General features: G+C 35.5%; 1 protein-coding gene across 6 annotated transcripts in view; it reads left to right on the top strand.

Moving 5' to 3' along the window:
* Positions 1-17,541, top strand: part of SPOPL (speckle type BTB/POZ protein like) — a 65,151-nt gene that overhangs the window by 13,580 nt on the left and 34,030 nt on the right. The window contains exon 2 of one of the 6 annotated variants that reach the window (XM_013048904.2): positions 8,001-8,134. The exons of 4 other annotated variants lie outside the window; for them this stretch is intronic. The gene's annotated coding sequence lies outside the window, so the exon portion shown is untranslated. Of the gene's footprint in view, positions 1-8,000; positions 8,135-16,561; positions 16,621-17,541 lie in introns of all 6 variants that reach the window. One more of the 6 variants, XM_013048903.2, reaches the window with a different exon arrangement.

The raw sequence follows: 17,541 nt of genomic DNA on the forward strand, positions 1-17,541 counted from the left end.
CCCAGCATCCTGGTCTTATTCAGCATTTGTAATGTTTAATTTTTAATAAAATACTATTAATAGTTGAATTAAAATAAGCCTGGGTTGGTTTGGCAGATTTTTACTTCCAGCTGCTGCCACGGTCTAGTGTAGTGGTATGTGAGATACATGTGTAGTAATGAGTTCTGTCTTGAACAGGTGGTAAAATCTGGAATCAACTAAGTATACCTCTCTTTTTCTAACCCTTCTAAGATACAGTACAACCAACACCTTCCTTTAATAACCGTATCAGGATGGGGATTTCCATGATTAGAAGTGGGCTGGGATGCAAATGACTAGGAGCAACAAACTCCTTTTGGTCTCAGGTGATTTTAAGAGATAGGTGTGATGCCACTGCCCTTATTGACTGCTTTAGGAACCATTTCTTCCGTGTCGGGTGCTAGAGCTTGAAGTCACAAGGAGGGCAATAGATAGTGGGAAATTACAGGTCATGTGAGCCAATATAGTGACTGAGTAGTCCTACAATGGAGTGTGTAGAACAGCAGTATTTAATAAAGCTTTGTGCAATGGTGACAGTGTTCTATAATCTCCACTTTCCATTTTGGTAGCCACTAGCTGCTTGTGTCTATAGAACACTTAAAATGAGTCTAGTACAACTGAGGAGCTGAACTTCTAATTTAATTTAATTTAATTTGTTTTATTATTTAGTAAGATCTATTTTGCAACAAACCCTTTTGACAATAGTTAAAAATAGAAGTATGTACTTAATGAAAGCATCCACTTAAGAAACCACTCTTCTGCTTATAAAGATTTTTCACATGCTCAGAAACCTAAATAAAGGAGCAGACCTTGGGTAGTTAGGTTGACGAGGAGTAGAGAGGATTTACAGAATGGTTGTAGTAGAAGAGAAAGGGAATGAAATATGAAGTGAAGCATGCTTGCTAGAAAGTGTTTGGAGTGAGGCATTGTGGGTTTTGAGTTTGATAAAGAAGGAGATTAGTCCAGAATGGGCATAATGACTTAAGAATGGAGAGGGCTCAATGAAGTATTGTGAATAAGTATTGGGGGATTAAATTGGTGACAGATGGGAATAAGTTCTCTTATGAAACTGATATACTGAGGCTTAACTTTCATAGTTGACTTAAGCTATTTTAGGTAATAAGTTCCAAGTCAGGATCTTTGAAAAAGATTGCTAAAATTTCAAGTGGGTGAAATCATTCAGGAAGGTGAAGGAGTTCTGATGCTGGTAGATTGGAAATCAATAGCAGTGCAGTCATCCAGTGTGATGGCAGGAACTGCGAAGAAGACATGGAGACAGGTGTTGATATCTTCCACTGTAAAGGAGCCTATCTGGAAGAAAGGTGAGAAGAGGAGAGAAGGGAGAAGAGGGTAAGAGAATATAACATTGGAGTCAGCAGTTGCCATACAGTTTTGGCAGAAGATTAGAAAAGTGGTCTGGAAGCAACTCTGGTTGGAAGCAAAAGTGGTTGGAAGAGGGGTGACTGGGTGACTCAGTTGGGTAAGTGGCTGCCTGCCTTTGGCTCAGGTCATGATCCCAGGGTCCTGGGATCAAGCCCCATATCAGGCTCCCTGCTCAGCAGAGAGCCTGCTTCTCCCTTTCCAGTCTGCCTGCTGCTCTGTTTGTGCACTCTCTATCTCCCTGTCAAATAAAATCTTAAATTTAAAAAAAAAAAAAAAGTGGTTGGAAGAACTGTACTTCCAACTCCTTTTTCTAGATTCTTTGCAGGTATAAGGAAAGGACCTTATTTTAGCAATTCTATCTTATCTGCTTTAGTTAGATATTTATTTCTCTGACCTTATATTTGTTTCTCCAGTACCTGACCTATTTAGATACTTAATAATGTTTGTTCAGTAAATGCTAGATGAATGTGAAATTGTTCCAGTGTGCTGGAGTTCTAGAACAAAGAGCATTGCTTAGACACTTTCAGAAAATGATTTGAGGGTGCCTGGGTGGCTCAGTTGTTAAGCGTCTGCCTTTGGCTCCAGTCATGATCTCAGGGTCCTGGGATGGAGGCCCACATCCAGCTCCCTGCTTGGTGGTGGAAGGCCTGCTTCTTCCTCTCCCATTCCCCCTGCTTGTGTTCCTCTCTCTCTCTCTGTCAAATAAATAAATAAATAAACCTTTAAAAAACTGATTTGAAAACAGGAACTGTTACTTTTACACAATTACCCCAATTTAATTAGGTATGTTTATATTTGAAAGGGCAATACCAGAAGTAAATTATGTAACTTTACATAAATCAATGGATGGTAGCTTCTTAATGGGTTATTAAGGGTAGTTAAAATATTTGGGGAACCGTTCTTGATTTTTACAGGTTGACAAGAGGACATTGCAAAATTGATATATGTCTTTCAGATCTTTAGACAATTATTAAAATTGTAATCTCTGGCAATACGTTACTGTGTTGTTTTTGTTATTGGAACATTAAACTCTTGGAGAAAGGAATTGTAGCAAATTGATTAACTTTGCACAAGACAGGTAGAGTCTTCACTTATTTAAGGTAAAAATTTTTGATCCTCGCTAAATGAGCAGGAGAAGTATGAAAGCAAAAGATTCCATTATGACTTTGTAAACAAATAAAACACAATTGGGGGCAAAAACTTTAATGAAACAAAATGGGGAGAAAGTAGGAAAAGGGAAATACAGCTTTTATTTTAGATACATGTTTTAGGATATAGGTAAATTTGAAAAATGTCTAGGGTTAATTTTAGTGGATCCAGAATTGGCAACTAATGGCAGAAACTACTGTAAGTACTTTTCTCACCTTCTCTCCTTCAGTACTAAAATCTTCCTGCGTGAGTAATGACTCCCTTTCTGAAGATGAGAATGCTAAGGGTCAGAAAAGGAAAGTAACTTGTTCAAAGGTTGTAAGTCCTAATTTTTTTTTAAATTTGCATTGTTTTATATACAGGTCTTTCAGTTATATTTCAGCAAGTTTTAACAAATGTATTCACCTGTGTAACAACAGCCCAGTCAAGATATAGGTCATTTTCATTACTCTAGAAAGTTCCTTTGAATATTACACAATTCCCAAGAGATATTTGGACATCAGTCTTATCTTTTTCCCTCTATGCCTCTGCATTACTTGCATTAAAAGAGAACTGAAACTGTTAGAAATAGTGATGTGAAAGCAACAGAGTTAATAGTTGATGTAATATTTATTGGAGAGCCAAGTGATAAAGGTTGAAAAAACAAAAATAAAAACTGAAAATACACATTTAGGGAAGTTTCACTCTGCTCTTCTTAATAGTTCATGAGATTATTACTGTTTTGTAAACTACTACTATCTTTGAGTTTCATATTGATATTCATACACATTAAACTAATTTATTGAGTGCTTTCTATGTACCAGACACTATCCTAGATGTTTTATATACATTCCCACTCAACACAGTCATTTGAGGTAATTACCATTTATTATTTCATTTGTTGAGATATTACCATTTATTATTATTATTATTACTACTGTTATACAAACAAGAAAACTGAGGCTGAGAGCCCTCACACAGTTTTAGGATTTGAACTTCAGTCTAATATCAGAAACCAAATTTTTAACCCTGACGGTAGTCCCTGGATCATTCTATAGTACTAAATTATATTTGGTACTTTGCTTTTTAGGAGGCAATAAATTATACACTGCCTAGGAAATATATAATACTTTTCAAGTAACTAACTTCAGATCTAGTCAGTATGTCTTTGCTTACTATCTGCTGCCTTGTATATGAAGCAATGGTTACATAAATGCGAAAGTATAGTACTTAACACATTTGATTAATTAGAAAAATTGTATTATCAATGAAAACTCTTGGATATAATTTTTGACTAATACGGGTTTTTTGTTGTTTCTTCACTATATGACCTTAGAGCACATTGCATCTGTGTTTCAGTTTCCCTAACTATAAAATAGAAGTAAGTATTTCAGAGGGTTGTTTATTTAGATGGTTCCATGAGATAATACATGTAAGAGTAAAGTTCTAAAGTGTGAAGTAAAATCTTACAGATAATTGTACTAATAACTACAATAAATTTGATTATTTGAGAGGGAGAGAGCGCAAGCACAAGAAGGGGGAGAACCAGAGGGAGAGGGAGAAGCAGGCTTCCCACTGAGCCAGGGAACTTGACATGGGGCACCATTCCAGCACCCTGGGAAGATGACCTGAGCCAAGGGCAGACGCTTAACCCACTGAGCCACCTACACACCCCTAAATTTGATTAATTTTGTGCAAGGGCATTGGTTATACAAGTACTTGAGTGGCTAGGGAATAATTCATTTTACTGAAAAAAATCGTATGGGGTTATAGATTGGTTAGTAAAAGTTTTACGAAAGAGGTGGCACTTAAGATGGGCAGATTAAAAGGTATTGGTGCTTAAGGGTTAAGACTAAATTATCATTTGTTAATTAAGATAATTTACTACTCTGAGTTGGGTAAAAGAGTGGTATGGTACTATAACTAACAAATTAATGCTTGGAATAAATAAATTAACTTTAAATTTTTTTAATTGTATCAGAAGTTTATAACATTGTATATAGTGCCATGCTGTCACACGTTTTAAATAAATTATGCATTGGTAATTTCTGATTAAGTGTCTTGTTAGGACCTTTAAGCCATTGCTATAATTTTCAAAATTTAGGCTAATATCTAGGTAAAACTTGCTTTTAGAGACTGTAATGAACTCAGAGTTACTGCTTTGGTATTAAGAGTATCTGGATGATCTTGTTCCCTTAATCATGTTTGTGCTGCCCAAAAATATTACGGGGGCACCTGGGTGGCTCAGTTGGTTAAGCGTCTGACTTTCGATCTCGGCTCAGGTCTTGATCTCAGGATCATGATGGGTTCAAGCTCTGTGTTGGGCTCCACACCCCTACTTTTAAAAAGAAAAGAAAAAAAAAAAAGACACACATTTGGGTAACAACATTTAGTTTTAGTTTTCTGAAATTTTTACCAAAAAAGACATGATTAAGTTTTTACTTTGTTCTCTTAAGCACATTTGAAATTACAGATTTTCCCTGGGAGACCTATAAGATCTAGTTCAAATGATGAGGTCAGGGGCTATCTCTCATCCTTCCTTGTTTCCACAGGCTCTAAGTGTACGTTCTCCAGTGGATTAGTACATAAGAGAATGACTAAAGGAAGGAAGGAATGATTAAAAAAAAAAAAAAGATATCTTGTAATTTGGCCATATTGAATGAGTAGTCTCCTGACTGCTGGTCTCACCCCTTTTTAGTTTACCACAGTTTATATATTACTACAATTTAAAATCTTACCTTATGAGGTTATTAACCGTACTTTAAAAAACTATCATGTTAACTGAAGCTGATTTTTGAAAACCCCAGTACCATCTTTATGAGATTTCTGGAAATAATCTCCTTTTAAAAAGTGAAATATTTATTTGTAGATAGACTTCTGTTTTTCTTATTGTGCCTTGTATATGATGTATCACATAAGTAATAAGAAAACAATTGAACTTGCAGCAACTAACAGGAAGTATAATTGTAGTTGATTGCAAATGGTGATTTTTTAAAAGTGGCTTCCGAAGAGCCAGAGTGTCCTTATTATTTTATGCTGTAGGAAAAGCAATCAGGTTCTGAAATGATCTATAGTTGATTTTTTTTTTTTTAAAGACATACATTGCAGTTTGAGGAAGTTAATGTGATACCAAGTAAGTCTTAGTCTTAGTGTAGGGTATGAGACTTAATGATTCTTGCCTCAAACTCTTTGTGTAGCTAAAAGCTCAGTGCTGTGCAAAAGGGCATGTGGCCTAAAATCTAAAATGGCTGGGAATAGAATCCAAATCTCTCAACACATGGCCCTCAGAGGTTCCCCACCCACGCATCCATTTTTACTATTCTTAAGGAAAATGACATATCTATCTCTAGAAATGCTGTTAAATGACTTCTTACTTTTAGTCTTTTCTTTGAAATTACAATAAAGAAACAGAAATGGAGTGATTTTGGTGGAGTTGCAGTGTATGTATACCCAGGGGTTGTGTAGTTTGTTCTTGGTTTATGTTTTAAGGGAGAACTTTGGTGTTGAATGACAAGGCAACAGTAAGCAGAGGCTTTAAATCTCTGTAGAAACCTTCACAAGCATGTATTAATGGCTTTTAGGAGTTACCAAATAGAAAAAGAGTTGGCATTAAATGTCTATAAGCATTTTGCCTATCCTTGTAAAGTTTCTGTGAATGTCTTCAATTAAAATTACCTGCTTACTTTCAGTGTCTGATGTTGAGGATTTCAAAAGAGATTCCATACCATTGGAATAAGACCCTGGTACAAAAAAATTGAAAGCTAGCCCAACTCCACCGGATAATGCTTAGATAAAATGGAAGATTCAGTCAGAGCTGTAAGGACACATGGATGGTCGGGCAGTGATGATGAGATTCTTGTGTTTATGGTATTAAAAGCTTTCTGGTCTAACCCTCAGACTAGATCAGTGGTTCTCAAGGTGAGATCCCTAGATCAGCAGCATCAACACCAACTGAGATCTTTGTCGGAAATGCACATTCTAGGGCCCAGTTCAGGCATACTAAATCATTAACTCTGGGTATAACGAGCCTTCCAGGTGATTCTAATGCACACTTAAATTTGAGAATCACTGCCCTAGAGAACTATAACCTGAAAGTACCATTTGTCATCCCTTAGAGACTGAGACTATTAAAGTGGACCATATAAAATATTCTGCTTTTGACTTATAAGAAGTTCAAAGTGTTAAGACCCATTGTTTTACTTAGGTCTCTCAATAGTCAAAATAGGAAAGAATTAAGAGCCTAGGTAAGTAGACTATAAAGTAAGCAGAGGTATTGGCTCAACCCCATTCATTTTTTTTTTCTTTTTTAAGACTAAGGCCCTGTGTAATTTCATCAGCCGCAGCCATGGCTCCTGGGTGCTGGTGTACATCTCCTACTCCCTGCAGTTCTTTTGGTTTTCCCCTTATAGTCAGGAAGAATTGATCTTCCCATCCTTAGCCAATTTTTTTCTTGAGGGTTTTTCATCACCTCCTGTTCCTTACCTCTAAGATTCTTCTCAGTAGCACCTGTGTCTAGAAATACTGCCACTGAGTGAAATTATTATACTGAGTCATAGCTGTTTCTATTTGGAAGAAGAGACTTTCTCGCATGGTATGCACATTTTAGTGAACTTTAGATTTTTAAGCAATGGCAACTACAAGATGAGTTTTCTGTTTTCATGTACATATATTATAGCCATAATTAGCTATTCCATTAATCCTTAGACCTTGTAATTAATCCTCCTTCTTCTTTAAACACTAAGGCTTGCACTATAGAAATAGATAAAACCCAAAAACCTTCAAAAGAGATCATAGTAGACCAAGTAGTAAAATGCACTAAATGAAAGGGGTGATGGAGGTGATAGAGTAGTAGGAGTCTTTAATGTGAGCTCACTATGGCAGTGAGTAAACAATTTCAGTTTTCTAAATAAGCATACTAAAAAATAGTAATAAAATAAATGGGCATACTGTGTTATATACTGCTCCCCCCTCCTGGCTAATAATACTTTTCAAAAATAGAAGTCCTAATTGTGTTGAGATTCATGTTACATGAGAATAAAAAAGAGGATAAGATAGGGCTTCCCTCTTTCCCCTCCCAGTTCAAACTTTTCACTATAAATGGTGCCTGCTTTTATTTCTGTTAGTGGTTTTTATTGATAATGTTATTTTTTACTTATTAGCTCTAGACAGTAGTACCTTCAGGAATGATAGTCTTGGTCCTCTCCTTACCCCCCCATCTCCCAATTATTCATTGTTAATTTTATATCTACATTTTGTTTTGTAACTAAAATTCTTTTTTGCTTTACTTACAGATCAGTTCTAAAAACTTTAAACCTTGAAATATGTACAATGTGATTATATAACTTACTGTAGAACAAAGTAGAATGGTCTTACAGAGAACAAAATGTAATCGTATGTACATTAAAACTTTACAATTGAAAATTTTCCAAATATCAAATTCTGGGGGATTCACCTTTAGTTTTTTTTTTCAGTTTCCTCCTCTTCTTCTGAGACCTGTTCAGTTCAGTTGTTTCTTCAGTTCCATGTTTTTTTCCCCTTGGATTTCTTTTTCATGTGGTTTAGAGCTGTGGTCTTCAAAATGAGGCATCCATCCACATTAAAGAGGGTACGTGGAATAATTTTGGGGGGTGTTGGAATATACTTGAAATTACGTGTTTCATCTGATGATTATTTTTTTAAAGGTTTTACTTATTTATTTGACAGACAGAGATCACAAGTAGGCAGAGGCAGGCAGAGAGAGAGAGGATGAAGCAGGCTCCCCGCTGAGCAGAGAGCCCCATGTGGGGCTAGATGCCAGGACCCTGGGATCATGGCCTGAGCTGAAGGCAGAGGCTTTAACCCACTGAGCCACCCAGGCCCCCTGTCTGATTATTTTTTAATTTTTACTTTAATGTGCTTTATAACACACAAACATACGAGTATAATGATATGCTAATTTATAAATATAAGATATTATAAAATATTTATAAATATTGAGAGCATATGTTCATATGATTTTTACTTATAAAGGTGTGTCATAAACAAAAACATCTGGATTTCTTTTGATTCAGAATACCTCATTGAGGAATTATCAGTATAGACTAGCACACTTTCCAAGTATTTGCTGGCTGAAAATATCCTGTATTTGGCTTGCATTTATGAATACATTTAAGTATGGAATTCTAAGTTTACATTTTTTCTCCTTATAAATCTTAAAAGCATTAGTTCTGTGTCTTAACAGCATTTAGATTTCAATGTGACTTGTTTCTTTGTGGATAACATGGTGAAATGGAACACTTTTACTAAGATGTGTCTATGTATAGATATATTTTTCACTAAGCATTTTGGTACTTAGTGAGCCCTGTCTATGAAGTTGTGTCTTTCTTCAGATCATGGTAATAGCTTCGTTTTTTTTTTTCTTTTTATATGTCCCTATTTTTTCCTGTTTTTATCCCCCTCAGGAAGCATCTATTAGCCATATTATATCTCTTCAACCTGACCTTCAGGTCTCTAGTTTTTCTTATTTCCAATATTCTTTGTGTTTTAGTCTGTCTCATCAAAAATAGTCTTCAACTTCCTGGCGATTCACAGACCTGTACCCCTGGGGGTAAAAATATATGTTTATTAAAAAAATTAAAAAAAAATAGTCTTCAACTTTTATTTTGCACTCATGCATCAGTTATGGCCATTTACAAGAATTTTAAGAATTAATCTTTTCTGACTACTTTTTCAAAGCAGCTTATTTTTGTTTTATTCAGGTGTACTTTATGAGAAATTTCTTTGAGTGTGCCGTTCTGCCCCCTGTATGGTCTCCATTTCTATCAGTTGTATGTTTTCATTTTTGGATCTTTTCCCAAATGTCTGTAATCCTTGGTTTTTCATTAATATTTTGGGATGAAGAGCTAGCTTATTAAATAACGGTGTCTGGCTGGCATGGTTTTCCCTAAGGTTGCATAGGTCTCCTCCCCATCAGCCTTCTTCCCTGAATGGGAAGGCTGTGCATGAATTCAGTGTAAGGGGACATAGTGTTAAAACATTATCTACTTCTCTGTAGATTGTGTCAGTAGGTTGGGGACTACCCCCTTCCCCATTCCCACACATTTCAAAATAAAGAGGACTTTATTTCATGTAGTAGAGTATTTAATTTCTATTAGAAATTATCTCTTCTTGTCCCATTCCTAATGTCTTTTATTATATTCAGAGTTTGTCCAGTCTGTGTCCTGTTTGTCTCTTAAGCACTGATAACTCTTATAACAGGTGGCCAATTTCCCTTAGGAAGCAGTTCTTTGACTTTGGCATGATGGTAAAAGCCACAGCAGCGAGCCTTGGGAAAGGGGAGGTCACAGCTGTCTCAGCTAGCCCAAATACTGTTTCTAAAATAATTAACCTTATTATTGCCTTGACCTTCTCCTGCTTTTTGTATTTGGTGAAAGGTTGGTTCTTCTTTGGGCCTCTTTGAAAGAACTGTAGATACTTCTTCTATCTTGGATTGTGATTTTTCTCCCTTAATTTTTCCATAATTTTCCCATATGATTGATATCTTTGCTAATTTATTCCCATTTATGGGCCTTGAATTTTTCAGAATTTCTGATCCACCATTATTACCCTTATTTTCCAATCCTACTAATGTCTTTATTCTTTTGTGAAAACTTGTCATCTCATTGATAATGGTGGAAAGTAAGAGACAGATAAATGTGCTCAGTTCTCTGCCTATAGCTATGTTCTGTTTTTGAAGTTCCATCTTAAGTGCAGAATTTTATCTAGGTATTTAGAAATTAGAAAATTGATAGAAGGCTCTATATCTTTCACATGAGTTTGGAAGAGGGTATGAATCTCCTTTGTTCTGTTTTTGTTTTTGTTTTTTTAAGTATTTTATTTTTGCAAGAGAAAGAGAATGAGTGGAGGAGCGAGGTGGGCAGATAGAGAATTAGGCTCTCTGATGAGGAGGGAACCTGATGTGGAACTCGATTCCAAGACCCTGGGAACATGACCTGAGCCGAAGGCAGATGCTTAACCCACTGAGCCAGCCAGGTGCCCAATGTTCTGGGTTTTTTAAACCAGGCTTAAAATTACTTAAAAAAACATAACTTACCAAAACTGACACACAATATGAAAGGGAAAATCATAAATAGTCCTATTTTGATTAAAATTGAATTCATTATTACAAACACCCCCACAATGAAAACTTACACAGATGGCTTCACTGTATAAGCTCTTCTGCAGAATAGGAGACAGAAACAAACTTCACAGTATGTTTGATGAAACCAATGTTAACTTTTATACCAAAACCAGTCAAGCACTATCATAAGAAAGGAAGGTAAGGAAAATCTCTCATCAGCACCATATGTAAGAACCCTAAATAAACTAACAGCAAATCAAACCTAGGCCTGCATAAAAAGTATTACAATTTCATGACCAATGGGATTTTATTTGAGGAATGCAAGGGCAAATAATATTAGAATCTATTAATGTAATAATAGATCCTATTAACAAAGAAAAATAGATCACCTTGATACATCCAGAAAAAGCTGTTGATGGAATTAAGTGCCCTTTCAGAACAAAAAAATCTTTACAACTAGGAATAAAAAAAAAAACAAAAAAAAAACAAACTTCCTTAATTTTACAAGTGTCTTAAAATATACACCAACACCCCTACAATTTGAGATGAGATAAGGGGCTATTATCAGTGTTTTCATTCAATACTGTACTGGAATTCTAGCCTTAAGGCAAGAAAAATAAAAGGTATAAGAATTGAAAAAGAAAAGAAAAGAGTCAGCACTCATAGATAACATGATTGTATACAAAATAATGAAATTAACAAGCAGTTTTTTCATGCTATTGCACACAAGGTCAACAGACAAAAATTCATTTTATTCCTATAAGTTAGCAACAAATAACCAGAAAATAAAAAATCTTAAAAAGATGCCATTTATAGCACAATTTAAAAACCAACTTCTAGAAATAAATCTAGTTAAGGATGCTCACAATTTCTACACAGAAAACTACAAAATGCTGTAAGAGAGCAAAGTTAAGGGTCATACTCTGAATGATCTCAATGACCTGAAATTTGTTTTCAAGGCTTTCTTTATCATGCAAGAATATGATTAGTTTTGGTAAATGTATTCTGTGTAGTTGAGATGACTTTATTCTTTTGCTGTTGGGTGTTGTGTTCTGTCTCTGTATATGTATGTATATATGTCATTAAGGTTGTTCTTTCGCTTGTTGAGGAAATTAGTCTCCTGCTATAATTTTTAGAAGCAGTCCTATTGTATGCAGACATATTTAGAATTATGTTCTTGTGTGGCTCAATGGGTTGAGTGTTCAACTCTTGGTTTCCAGTTTAGGTTTTGATTTCAGGGAGTTAAGATTGACCTGGATAGGTTCTGAGCTTAGGGCAGAGTCTACTTGAAATTCTTTCTCTCTTTTTCACTTCCTCTTTACCTCTCCCCCATGCACGTGCATGCTCTCTCTCTCTCTCTCAAATAAATCTTAAAAAAAGAAAAAATTATGTTCTTGTGATTGTCCTTTTTTCTCTTTTTATCACTTTTTTTTTTTTTTAATTTATTTGACAGAGAGAGATCACAACTAGGCAGAGAGGCAGGCAGAGAGACGGGGAAAGCAGGCTCCCCACTAAGCAGGGAGCCCCATGCGGGGCTCAATCCCAGGACCCCGGGACCATGACCTGAGCTGAAGGCAAAGGCTTAACCCACTGAGCCACCCAGGTGCCCCTACCTTTCTTTTTATCTTTCCTAATGTTTCTTGCTTTAAAGTCTGTTCTGTCTGATCCTAGTGTAGCTATACCTGCTTTGTTTTGGATAGGATTTGCAAAAAAGTATACATTTTCCCATCCTTTTAATTAAAAACTTTCTTACCCTCATATTTTGTCTTCTGCAAACAACAAACAGTGGCAATTTATTCTTTCCTCACATAGTTTCCTATCATGTTAACACCATATTAAGTTTCATGTTAAACAGCAATTAAATGTAAATGCTTTGTTATTATTGAATAAAACAACATTAAATTTAAAAAAAAAGAAATTACCATTTGTATAACATACGGTTAACTAACTGTAGACTTGAATCAGGTTTTTGCCAGTATTCCCACTACTGCCTTTTTACCATTCCAAGATCTGACATTGAACTTAGTAATGTCTTTGAGTATATTTAATCCAGTCTGATAACTGGCATAGTTAACATACTTATATGTAAATGTAATATATTTACATTATATATTTAGTATATATATAAATATAGTTATTTATATTATCTATCATCTTGCTATTTCACTTTTGTATTTTTTTCCTTTTTTGTTGTTTATCACATATTTTTTAAAGATTTAGAGAGAGAATGAGCATACGTGCACACGAGTTGGAGGGGCAGAAGGAGAGGGAGAGAAAAGACTCCATGCTGAGCACAGAACCTGACCAGGGTGGGCAGGACTTGACTCAGGGCTTGATCTCACAACCCTGAGATCACAACCTGAGCCGAAACCAAGTCTGAAACCTAACCCACTGCACCACCCAGGCCCCCCCTTGTTTATCATATTTATAGTTAAGCTATCTCACTTCTCTTTTAGTGGTTACCCTAATGATTATAGTATGCTTCATTTACTTATTACAGCTAATATCAGTACTTAAACTTACCATTTCTCCAAGAATGCTAGAACCTTAGAACACTTTTTATTCCATTTATCCTGATGTCTTTTACATTCTGGAATTTTGGGATCCCCTGTCCTGATTGCTTGAGCAGCTCTAGATAGATGCCTATAAACAGATTTTATTTTTTATGTCAAGTTTTCTACTTAACAGCAGAATTTAAGTTGCCTTTTTATATACATTAATTACTTGTTTTGGTTATTATTCATCCTTACCACCATTTACCCTCAAATGTCACTTGTGAAGTTTTCATTATTATATGTGTATTCTGGTATTCAGTTTGTGCAAAGTGTAAGCATGCACTTACCCATCCACATTTTACAAATGAAGGAATCTAAAGAAATTTTAAAATTCCTTTAATACAGAAAGGAAAGGACCGGTGAGTGTAAGATTCAAGAATCCATGACAAAACCGTGATCCAAGCTGGTCTCAGCATAGAACACTTGCTATTAAAATCTGTGCTGTAGTTTGTGGTCTTCCTGTCATTTATTTGCTTCTTCCAGAATCCAGCTCAGAGACTATCTTCAGGATATCCTTCTTGTCCTGAAAGTGTTCATTATTACTGTGTACATTCCTCTGTCACATTATCATAGCAGAAGTATGCTACCGTGTATCTGTTTCTCCTACAATATTACGGTCTTCTCCAGAGTAGAGACTATATGTTACTTCATTGCAGTTAAAGGTACATTAGAGTGCATGACACATATCTAAGCATATAGTAAATACTTATTGTTCTGTCATGAAGTCATTGTATGCTTAATTCAAGAGATTTAAGAAATATATGATACATGTATTATCATTTTTATAAACATTTATTAGTCTAGTTATTCTTATTTCTGTGATAAGTCTTAGCAAAACTATTTGAACATGATATATTAAGTTACATATTAACTGATCTCCTTTATTTTGTAATCATAGTCATCATGTATATAAAATTGCTGGGGCAATTTCATACTATTTTCAGTTGTAACTTCATGATGCAGTTCAGAAAACTTTAAGCATAAATATGTTAGTATTTCACAGTTGAAGAATGATTTACAGTTTTTAGTTGAAAAATTAATAAAAATGCTTCCTAAATGTGCGTATATCATTGTTTTCAGTAAATTTGAGAAGTTTTTAGTCATTTCTTCAAATATTTTTCTCCTTTTTGTCTCATATTTCCTTTTTATGTCAATGTGCTTAATAATGTCCTAGATTTCTCTGTCTCTATTCCTCTTTCTTTCTTCATTCTTTTATCTCTAGATTGTATAATCTCTATTGATTTCTCAGTAAGTGTAATAATTTTTCTCCAAGTATGTATCTGCTTTATATGAACATAGCCCTTTATGTGAAATTTTAATTTTAGTTATAGTATTTTTCAACTCCAGAATTTCCTTTTTCTGTATATATAACTTGAGACTCTTTATTGATGTTCTTTACTATCAGTTTCCTTTTGTTCTTTGGGCATATTTATAGTAGCTACTTTGAAGATTTTGTCTGTTAAATTCAACATCTTCTTGGAACCATAGTTTCATCTCCTTTTTTATCCTGTTATGTGAGCCATACTTTCTTATTTCTTAGCATAAAAACTAGACTTTTTATACAATGTATAAATTCTTGGAGCTGGCTTTTCCTTTCTAGTGCCTGTTACTGTATCTCACTTGTTTGTTTATTTGATGACTGGCTGGGTTAATTTAACAGAGTCTACATTCCTCTTCTTCTATCCCCACTTTCCCTTACACACACACACACCACCACCACCACCACCTCCTTCCTTCAGATGTTTCTCCTAAAGGGGCACAACCTTGAGTGTTCCTACAGTTACTCTGGGATGACAGTAGTTTGAGCAGGGCTCTTTTAGACTATATCATCGTGACTGCATGTAACTTTTAAGGTCTCCTAATATAGTGCTAATTACAATCTTGTTTTCAACAGTGCCTCTGGCTTTAATTGCTCTACAGATTAATCAAATTTGAGTTCCTTTGGAGGGATAGTTTCTTAAATCAGTGTTTGAAGCTTGTTCTGACTCCAGGTAGGTTACTTCTATTATCTCTCTTTTTTGTTCAGTCTGGCAAACCAGCCAACCAACCAACCTATGGTTTAGTCTTTATGTCCAGTGATTTCTCCAGACTCCTCTCAGTTGCCTTTCCACCAGGGCCTCCACTGTTTTTCATAGCACGTTTGTCCATTTGCTTGCAAATGAAGTATTTCTCAGAGAAGACATTTGAATCTGTATGTTTTATGGCTCCCTTCATCTCACAGGCAGTATCTCCAGATCAGGTCTCAAGTATACAGTGGGGACAATGATGCATTTCTCTTCCAGTTATATCTCTGCTGTAGGATCTGAGCTGTTTGTGTAATGAAGGGAATAGTATACACATGTCTACTTGGGTTGGGTCTCCCAGTGTGGAATTCTCACCTTAGAAGCTGGAATAATAGCAGTCAGTGCCCCAGCAGCTTTATGGGAAAGTTAAAGCCTACATCCCATCACTGTAGGTTGTATGGAAAAAGAGAGCCTTCCCTCCCCCCATATACTTGGTGGCACTTACCTAGTACTTTACCTTCAGCAATAGGTACCTGGAGGCAGAATGAGAAATGTTGATATCCTGACCTTCCCAATAAGATAGACTCCTGAGCCCACAGGGGAAAGAGGGAGCCCTGTTCTCGGCTGTACCAGTCTAAAGTGGAGTTGACACTTTCTGAGCTAGGGCGAAGGGACCAGGGGAGTCCTGGTACTAACATCATAGACTCACTTGTCTTAAAATCCCTTGTAGATTTTCTTGAGTAAATCTTTCCTCATTTGCCCTCTGTCCCCAGGACCATTTCCAGGAACTACAATAAATGATTGTAGTTTTGTAATTTTCAGTGGAGAGCAGATCTGTGGAGTTATCAAGCTGTCATGCTTTGAAGTTTTTTGTTTTTGTTTGGGGGTCTGCTTGTTTGTTTGTTTGTTTTTGATTAATAATTCAGTGTCTTTACTGATTATAGGTCTGTCCCAGTTTTCTGTTTTTGAGTCAGTCTTCATTTGTATTTTGTTTTTTTAAGGAATGTGTCTATTTCCTCTAGGTTATCTAATCTCTTGGTGTACAAGTGATTAATATTATTCTCTTATGCATTTCATCTCTGTCAGGTTGGTAATGATGTCCTCACTTTTGTTTCTGATTTTAGTCGTTTCAGTCCTCTTTTTTGTCTTGGTCAGGTCTAGCTAAAGGTTTGTCAGTTTTGTAGATTTTTTTCAAAGAACCAACTTTTGTTTTACTCCTTTTGTTGTTTTTCTATTCTCTATTTCATTTTTCTTCCCTCTAATTTTTGATATTTCCTCCATTCTGTAAGCTTTCAGCTTAGTGTTTTCTTCTATTTCTGTATTTTCAAGGTGTAAAATTGGATTATTGATTTCAGAATTTTCTTTTTTTATTATAGGTATTTAAAGGTATACATTTCCATCTGAATGCATCCTTCATTGTATCCTATAAATCTTGGTATGTTGTATTCTCATTTTCTTTTGTCTGAAAGAAAATACTCTTTTCTAATGTTTCACGTGCTGTTTCTTTTTTGCCTGTTTGTTGTTGAAGAAGAATCAATGAAACAAGATGGAACTGGGGGGGAGACAAACCATAAGTGACTCTTAATCTTCACAAAACAAACTGAGGGTTGCTGTGGGGAGGGCGGTTGGGAGAAGGGGGTGGGATTATAGGCATTGGGGAGGGTATGTGCTTTGGTGAGTGCTGTGAAGTGTGTAAACCTGGTGATTCACAGACCTGTACCCCTGGGGATAAAAATATATGTTTATAAAAAATAAAAAATTTTTAAAAAAAAGAATATGTTCTTTAATTGCCAAATATTTGTGAATTTTTCAGTTTTCCTCTTACTGATGTACAGTTTCATTCCATTGCAATTAGAAAAGATACTTTGTACAATTTTAGTCTTTTAAAATTTATTAGACACTTATTTTATATCCTAGCATATGGTATAAATGGAGTCTGTTCATGTGTACTCAAAAAGAAGATATATTCTGCTGTTGATAGGTAGATGTCTGTTAGGTTTAGTTGTTTTTTTGTTTGTTTGCTTTTGTTTTTGATTTCATTTTTTTTTTTTTAATTAACATATAATGCATTATTAGCTCTAGGGGTACAGGGCTGTGAATTGTCAGGCTTATACACTTCACAGCACACACTATAGCACATACGGTTCAGTTGTTTGGTTTTTGTTTGTTTGTTTGTTTGTTTGTTTTTTAAAGATTTTATTTATTTGACAGAGAGATCACAAGTAGGCAGAGAGGCAGGCAGAGAGAGAGGGGGAAGCAGGCTCCTTGCTGAGCAGAGAGCCCGATGTAGGCCTCGAGCCCAGGACCCTGAGATCATGACCTAAGCTGAAGGCAGAGGCTTAACCCACTGAGCCAC

The sequence above is a fragment of the Mustela putorius genome, unplaced genomic scaffold, assembly GCF_011764305.1.
Source record: "Mustela putorius furo isolate JIRA1106 unplaced genomic scaffold, ASM1176430v1.1 tig00003867_pilon_pilon_pilon, whole genome shotgun sequence".
In the NCBI taxonomy this organism is placed as follows: domain Eukaryota; kingdom Metazoa; phylum Chordata; class Mammalia; order Carnivora; family Mustelidae; genus Mustela; species Mustela putorius.